At 33.5% G+C, this 6589-nt stretch overlaps 1 long non-coding RNA gene across 1 annotated transcript; it reads left to right on the top strand.

Annotated features, from left to right (window-relative positions):
* Nucleotides 1-3647: 3647 nt before the first annotated feature.
* Nucleotides 3648-4432, top strand: LOC136820936 (uncharacterized). Its single transcript, XR_010848659.1, has 2 exons — nt 3648-3683; nt 4270-4432. It is a non-coding gene; the product is annotated as an uncharacterized lncRNA (long non-coding RNA).
* Nucleotides 4433-6589: the final 2157 nt, after the last annotated feature.

The following is a 6589-nucleotide window of genomic DNA, read 5'->3' as shown; positions in this document are numbered from 1 at the left end:
AGATCTTGTAAGATCTTAAGGTTTGCAAGAAATGAAAATCTTGTAAGAACTTACAAGTCACTCCTAAATTTCAAAAAGAAAAATTTACAAATTTTCACCTCAATGAAGTATATAAAGCTTTAACTTACAAGTTCTTACAAAAACTTACACGATTCTTGAATTCTCGTACTTGTAAGAGCTTACAAGACCTAACCTTGCAATTACTTATAAGTTATAGCTTATTAAATCTTGCAGGAACTTGTAAGATTTTAAGATCCACAAGAAACGAAAAATTTTTATATTTCAAGTTATACCAATATTTCAATTAAGTATACCAAAGCTTTAAAGTTCTTACAAGTTCTTACAAAAACTTACAAGATTTTTTAATTCAAGAATCTTGTAAGATTTTAAGCAGTTTGATCTATTTTTATGCCAAACATTTTTGCCAATATAAAGTTTCCTGCAGTTTTGTGACCTAATTCTCGATAGCGTCGACCTTTTAAGGCATCTTTTACAGCTATTTCAGCTTTAATAAAGCAATTTTTTAGGTCTGCCACGCCAAAGTTACAAGGAACTACCCCTCTGGCGCAGGGTGAACTTTTGGTCTTGGATTTTCTTCCTCGCAGACCCGTAAGAAGTCTTTTTAAATTTCAAATCGAGGTTGTGCCAATCATGGTTTGAGAAGCCTTATACTTCAACACAAGCTTGAAAGAGGTGGAGCGGTAGTACAAGCAGAGGACGCAAATTCCAATATTAGACCCGTATTTCATGGAAGAAAATGTTTGGAAAAACGATAATGCGAGCGAAGCGAGCGCGAAATTTTCGAAATTTTGCGCCTTTTGTGACTGAAAAACAGCCTTAATACGCTATTGTTAGTCAAGTCTGCCTTGTTTGGTCGTACATAATTTTTTTGAAAATCTTTGATTTTATTTAACACTGACCGTTTGTTGGCAAAAATCTGGTACGGTGATCGATGTACCTGCCGTACCCGGTGCGGTGTTCCAAGAGTTTAGCCAAAGAGGAAACTTTTAAAATTTAGAATGCCTAGATTTGAAAACGCATGATGTGCATTATCTATGAGAATTATTTTTCAATTGCTTGATGCTGCATGTATACAACATGTTTTAAAACTACCTGGACTATCTACTTTTGCAAATTATTGAAGGGGTAAAAATCCTCTAAGTCTCTAAGTTTAACGCGGTATCATTTTGTGTATTGTATTGTAGTAACAATATAAGTGACTACGTAGAGACGACCATTACTAAACGCTGACGGAGAAAATCTTCTCTAGACTCTTTTGTTTTGGCTAACGATGCTCTCGTTGGATGCAGTATTTGCATCACAAAAATTGTCATTAAAAATGAAAAATACGCCCTCACAAAAATAACAAAAATATTAGTTTGGATATCTTTGAGAATTTTAATGTCATAAATTCGATTATTTTGAATGACTTTTACCATGACAATAAGTTAATACAGGGATATGTTATAGCGGAGCTGGATAGCGCACATTTTAAAAAGCCTTGGTCGTGTTCACACGACAGACCTTCCTTAATAAAAATGTAGTTAGGAGAATCTTTTGTTGACTACAATACAGAACGTGTATTTAACAAAGAGTCGAACGCGTAGTATTGTAATTTTTAATCGATCTTCCTTAATTAAGAGTCGTAAGCTCTATTGTCTTAAGGGTAGGGTAGAGGCTTCCCTAAGTATTACTTCACCCATTTATATCAACAAATGAGTCTAGTTAGTGCTATTTCTATCTATCCTAAACTAAGGGTCGATCAGACAACACTCATTTAAGGATTTTTTTGTATTTTTTTGTTTCTTTAATTTGCATTTGCGATTTGTTATGTCATTCACCCAGATCAGGGGTATATTTTCTACTTTTTTTTTACTTTTTTGTAAACGTTGTTTTCCTTTGCTTTTCATTTGTTGTCAAAATGTTTGACTCTTTTGTCTTTCTACACTACAGGTCGTGATGCTGTATCATAACATAAACTCCACGAAACCATTTCTCGTCAATTAAATCAAGGGTAAGGTAAGGGAATTATCTGCTTGCTATATATGTAGGTATTTCAAGTTTTTTTTTGAGCAATGAAATGTTTTTGGCAAAGCTTTCTTCTCAATTTTTGACTATTCTGAGATATGATTAAAATGAGTATCCTTGTTTGTGAATGAATGATGGAGCAATATATATCAGATTTGTTTATTTTTATACAGGTTAAATGACTTTATCAAGCACTGAAACTTTACAACTCTCTGCACCATAAGAAAAAATCCAGATAGCCTACACTGTGGGGGGCGTACGAGATTTCGGTATTACGGAAATGGGCTTGTTTTTGTGCGGAATTTCGGTAATCACGTCAAAACACTTCGGTATTTCGGAATCCAAAAAGACTTCGGTTTCGGAAAAATGACTTTTTTTACTGCGGAAATTCGGTCTGAAGAGCTTTAGTTTCGGTTTTTCGGTATCCGATTGTGTGCTTCGGAAATAATACTGACGTTAAGCATACCAGGATAATCACGATGACGGACGAAAAAATACGAAATTTGATTGGTTGAAACTCACTAGCCTGTTTAATTTTCATTGTCGTGATTTTACCAATTTGGGACTTAACCTCACTAATTTCTATCCACAAAAGACGCTTTCTGAATCAATGACGTCAAGCACAAGCGCACGCTAGATCCTATCTAGCGGCGTTCGCGCGCACATATGATGGGTATAGGTATAGATTGCTCCACAAAACAATCTTATTTCATTCGCGGACCTTTTGTAAGCAGTGAAAAATTGAAGCTTTTTCAAAAAGGACCAAAGCTGGTACGATGAATGGTGCGATGCCTCGAGGGCTTTTTGAGAATGTCAACACTTTTATAATAAGGCGTTAATATTTTACTGAGAGTCAAATCATCACCTATCATTCGGAACGATGAAAATCCAGTTCTATAACAGGGTTCCCAGCGGTAAGGGAAAACCTGGAAAATGGGTTGTTTTTTGAAAAAGTCAGGGAAAACCTGGAAAAGTCAGGGAATTTTCGTAAAATTTCTCCAAAGTCAGGGAAAAGTCAGGGAGCTTTTTTTCTAGAATGCCTTGAATTTGATGGTTTTCAGTCAATCTTTGAATCTCTATTTTTTATTTTTTTTAAAGTCAACACACTTTGACTATTGTAAAGCTGGCTGGGTTATTTTTGAAATAATTATTTTACTACAACACGAAATATTTGACGTTTTTGGTCAGGAAAGAATATTCTCTTTCCATTCTAAGTCAGGGAAAACTACTCTTCTCAACACTTTTTTTAGGGAAAAAGGGTGGATTTTAAAGCAAAAGTCAAGGAAAATTTTTCGCGCTCGCTTCGCTCGCATTATCTTTTACAAACTTCCTTTTTTGAGGTAGGGGGCTAAACTGAAATTTGTGTCCTCCGGTCTCTGTGTCGTACCACCTCTTTGCAGCGTGCGGTGTCCGCGGGGTGTAATAGTTGTACTGTATGTGGCAAAAATATTCTTTTCCCACAGTTTCTTCCTTTTTTTATTCAAGTTTTTCTTTAAGTGAAAATTATCTACAGAAAAAAATTCGGTATCGGAATTAGTGAAATATTTTTGCGGAATATCGGAAATCAGGTAAAAAATGCTCGGAATTTCGGAAATCAGAGACCCCGTACGCCCCCCCCCCCTACACTATATGATCTTACAGACAAAACGAGAAAGGTATTCATCACAGAATTCAATTAAATGTTTTCAACTATTCCTAGTCCATTTGCTTTACAAGGCAACCTTTTCTCTCCAAACCAGAGATCAAATGTATATAAAGTGATTTTACTAAGCTGTTGTTTTATAGCCAATGTTTTGTTAATTTCCCGGAGGGGGAGGGGGCTGTTGGTCAAAATTGGGTAAGGGGACGTTCTGTTGGGCAGGGTCCCTTTTTTTATACTCTGAAGATATCTAACAGGGTGCAAAATTTTCTAATTTTCAAGATGAGTTTCTGATAGGGTCGATTATTTTGATTATTTTGGACAATTTTCAGGGTGGAAATGAGAAAATTTAAAAAAATTTGGGGCTACTTTTATTAATTTTTGCCATTCCAGGGTGAAAATGGGAGATCTTTTAATTTTTTGTTCTGACAGGGTTCCAATTTTGCCAAAAGTTCACATCTGACAGGATCAACTTTTCAAACTCCAGTGGTACTTCCTCGTCGGCCGTCAAGGTCAGAGCCCTTGGGTTAATTTCGTGATAAGATTCATATTTACTTTTGATAGTTTGACCATATTATTATCGATTTTCAATTTTTCTTCAGGGAACACCATGAACTGACACGATTTTTGAAGAAAGCTGATTGACTTATGATCCTCAAATCGAGTTATTAGGCAAGTGACGGTTACTGATTTCTTTGATGTTTTGAGTGTTTGTTTCAAGAGCTAAAAGTTGCTTGAAATAGGATACTGATCTTGGAATTTTATTAAAGAAAGTTTGACCAAAGTTTAACTTATTTGACTAATACTCTTAAGTTTTTGCCCTCATTTTGCCCTCATATATTGTATACATAGCATTTGTATTTTTTCTGTATTTTTTTTTACCTTGTAATTTAGATTATTTAAATATTAAATTTACTTTATCTTATTTAATATGAATTTTTAGTTCTTCTAAAGATCAAATAGATCAGTAACATGAAATGTAAACTAAAAATTAACCTTTGTGTCTTCCTTCCTTTTTAGTTCTATTTTGATACATCGAAACTTAACATTTGCAATTCAGAAATCTTTTAAACTTGATGTTTTATCCTTGTGTAAAGATAATAATTATGAACATATTCCTTTGGGAAATGTTTTAAACTTGACATTACATTCCATGGAAAGTTAGTAAATGTAATATTTCCCTTGTTGAAAACTTCTAAACTTGAAATTTCATCATATGTAAATCATTAGTAAATATGATAATTCCATGTGTCAGGAAATGTCTGAATAGGAATTCTCCATCTTTACATTTCGTAGGAAATGTGGTCTTTCAAAACGTATGAAATATATAGAAAATGTTAAATTTCCTATATATTTCCTACATTAGAAATCTATGATTTCGCCAAGTGATCTATAGAAGGACAAGGTCAGTGATGAAAAGTGGTATCCATCTAACGCACATCGGTATTTCTAAGTTCATTTACGTTATTTGGATGTCATAGACGTTAGATGGACGTTGTTTTGGCGTTAAGTACTGATTGGGTATTATTCTCCTATGCTATCAAATGACCAAAGTACCAATAAATTACGATTCCAGGCCATCTAGACACAGAAACTTTTTTACAACTCCAATTTCAATGTCATGTTAGAACTTATATCGCGTATTTTCACGAAAATTTAAGAAATCGGAGCATCTTCCAACTAGGGATTGCCTTTCTATATATTTTTTAACTTAGCTTTTCCATTTTATGGTCTATACAAAGTGACTAAAATAGACCAAATTTGCAACAGCGATATCGCAGTAACGGATTGGAATATTTCTGGAAGAATTTTAATTATATTTAGTATGAATTCAAAACGGTATTTTTATTGTTTAGAAAAAACGTTCACAAAGAATTAAAGCTTTTTACATTTATTTTAAACAATAAAAACTAAGACATTTCTAAATCTACTAATGATATAATTTCCAAAATATAAAAAGATGATCTTCATTCGATTTTCTGGACCAGTGTACTAGTAGCCGCAGTTGGTTCTACAAATAAATGTCCTGTAAAAGACAAGCAATAAAATTTCAAAACTTTGAACATCAGTTATATTTCTAGAGCTAGAAGGAGTTAAAAGCTGGTTTCGTAGTTCAAAGAGTCGATAAGAGTCTTATGGTCAAGCAGCCTTAATAAAGATGTACTCTAGGCTCCCGAATAAGTGTTCCACCTACTTATTAATTTTCGAAATAATTTCAGACCCTTTATCAATTTTGACAAAAATAATTTTAGATGTCAACCAAAAGTTTCTCCATTTCCATCATTCTGGGGCTTATTTTGTTCTTTTTTTGATGTCTTTGAAGAAAATTCCCGAATATTTAGCTCACTATCCAAAGAAAAATCTCCTTACACAGTAAAAAAGCATGATCATCTGAACCAAAAAAAAAATCTTTTCGACCCCCCCCCCCTCGTTTGATATATTTTGAAAATTTCGGACCACCCTTTTTATTTAAACTATTCTTGACCTTAGAAAAATCCAAATTGAATTATCATAATAAATTAATCGTCCTTGATAAAAATTGAGCACCGATTTGTCTTAAAGGGAAGCTATGAGCATCCTTTAGTAAAAAAAGCGAATGCATTTTTTTATTAAGGAAGATCGATTAAAATGATAAGTATTATGAATCAACTTCAAATTCCTTCTATAATTCCTTAGATATGCCACATATGATAGATATCACATACCATACCACTCATATTTCTTGAAAAAGAAACATACTGAGAAAAACGTAATGACTCAATATATTGCATAATGTGTGTATCATTGGTCACGGGGAGGTTAGAGTAGTTATGCTTTCTTTACGTGAACTGATGAAAACGGCATTTGCATTTCGAAATTCTTCTTTTTTAAGGTATAATAATTTGAAAAAGAATTGACTTACTTTCCGGTAACTTTATTGGT

The sequence above is a fragment of the Clytia hemisphaerica genome, unplaced genomic scaffold (genome assembly GCF_902728285.1).
Source record: "Clytia hemisphaerica strain Z4C2 unplaced genomic scaffold, Clytia hemisphaerica genome assembly, whole genome shotgun sequence".
NCBI lineage: Eukaryota > Metazoa > Cnidaria > Hydrozoa > Leptothecata > Clytiidae > Clytia > Clytia hemisphaerica.
The sequence above is the reverse complement of the archived record's forward strand: the minus strand, read 5'-3'. Positions and strand labels throughout refer to the sequence as shown.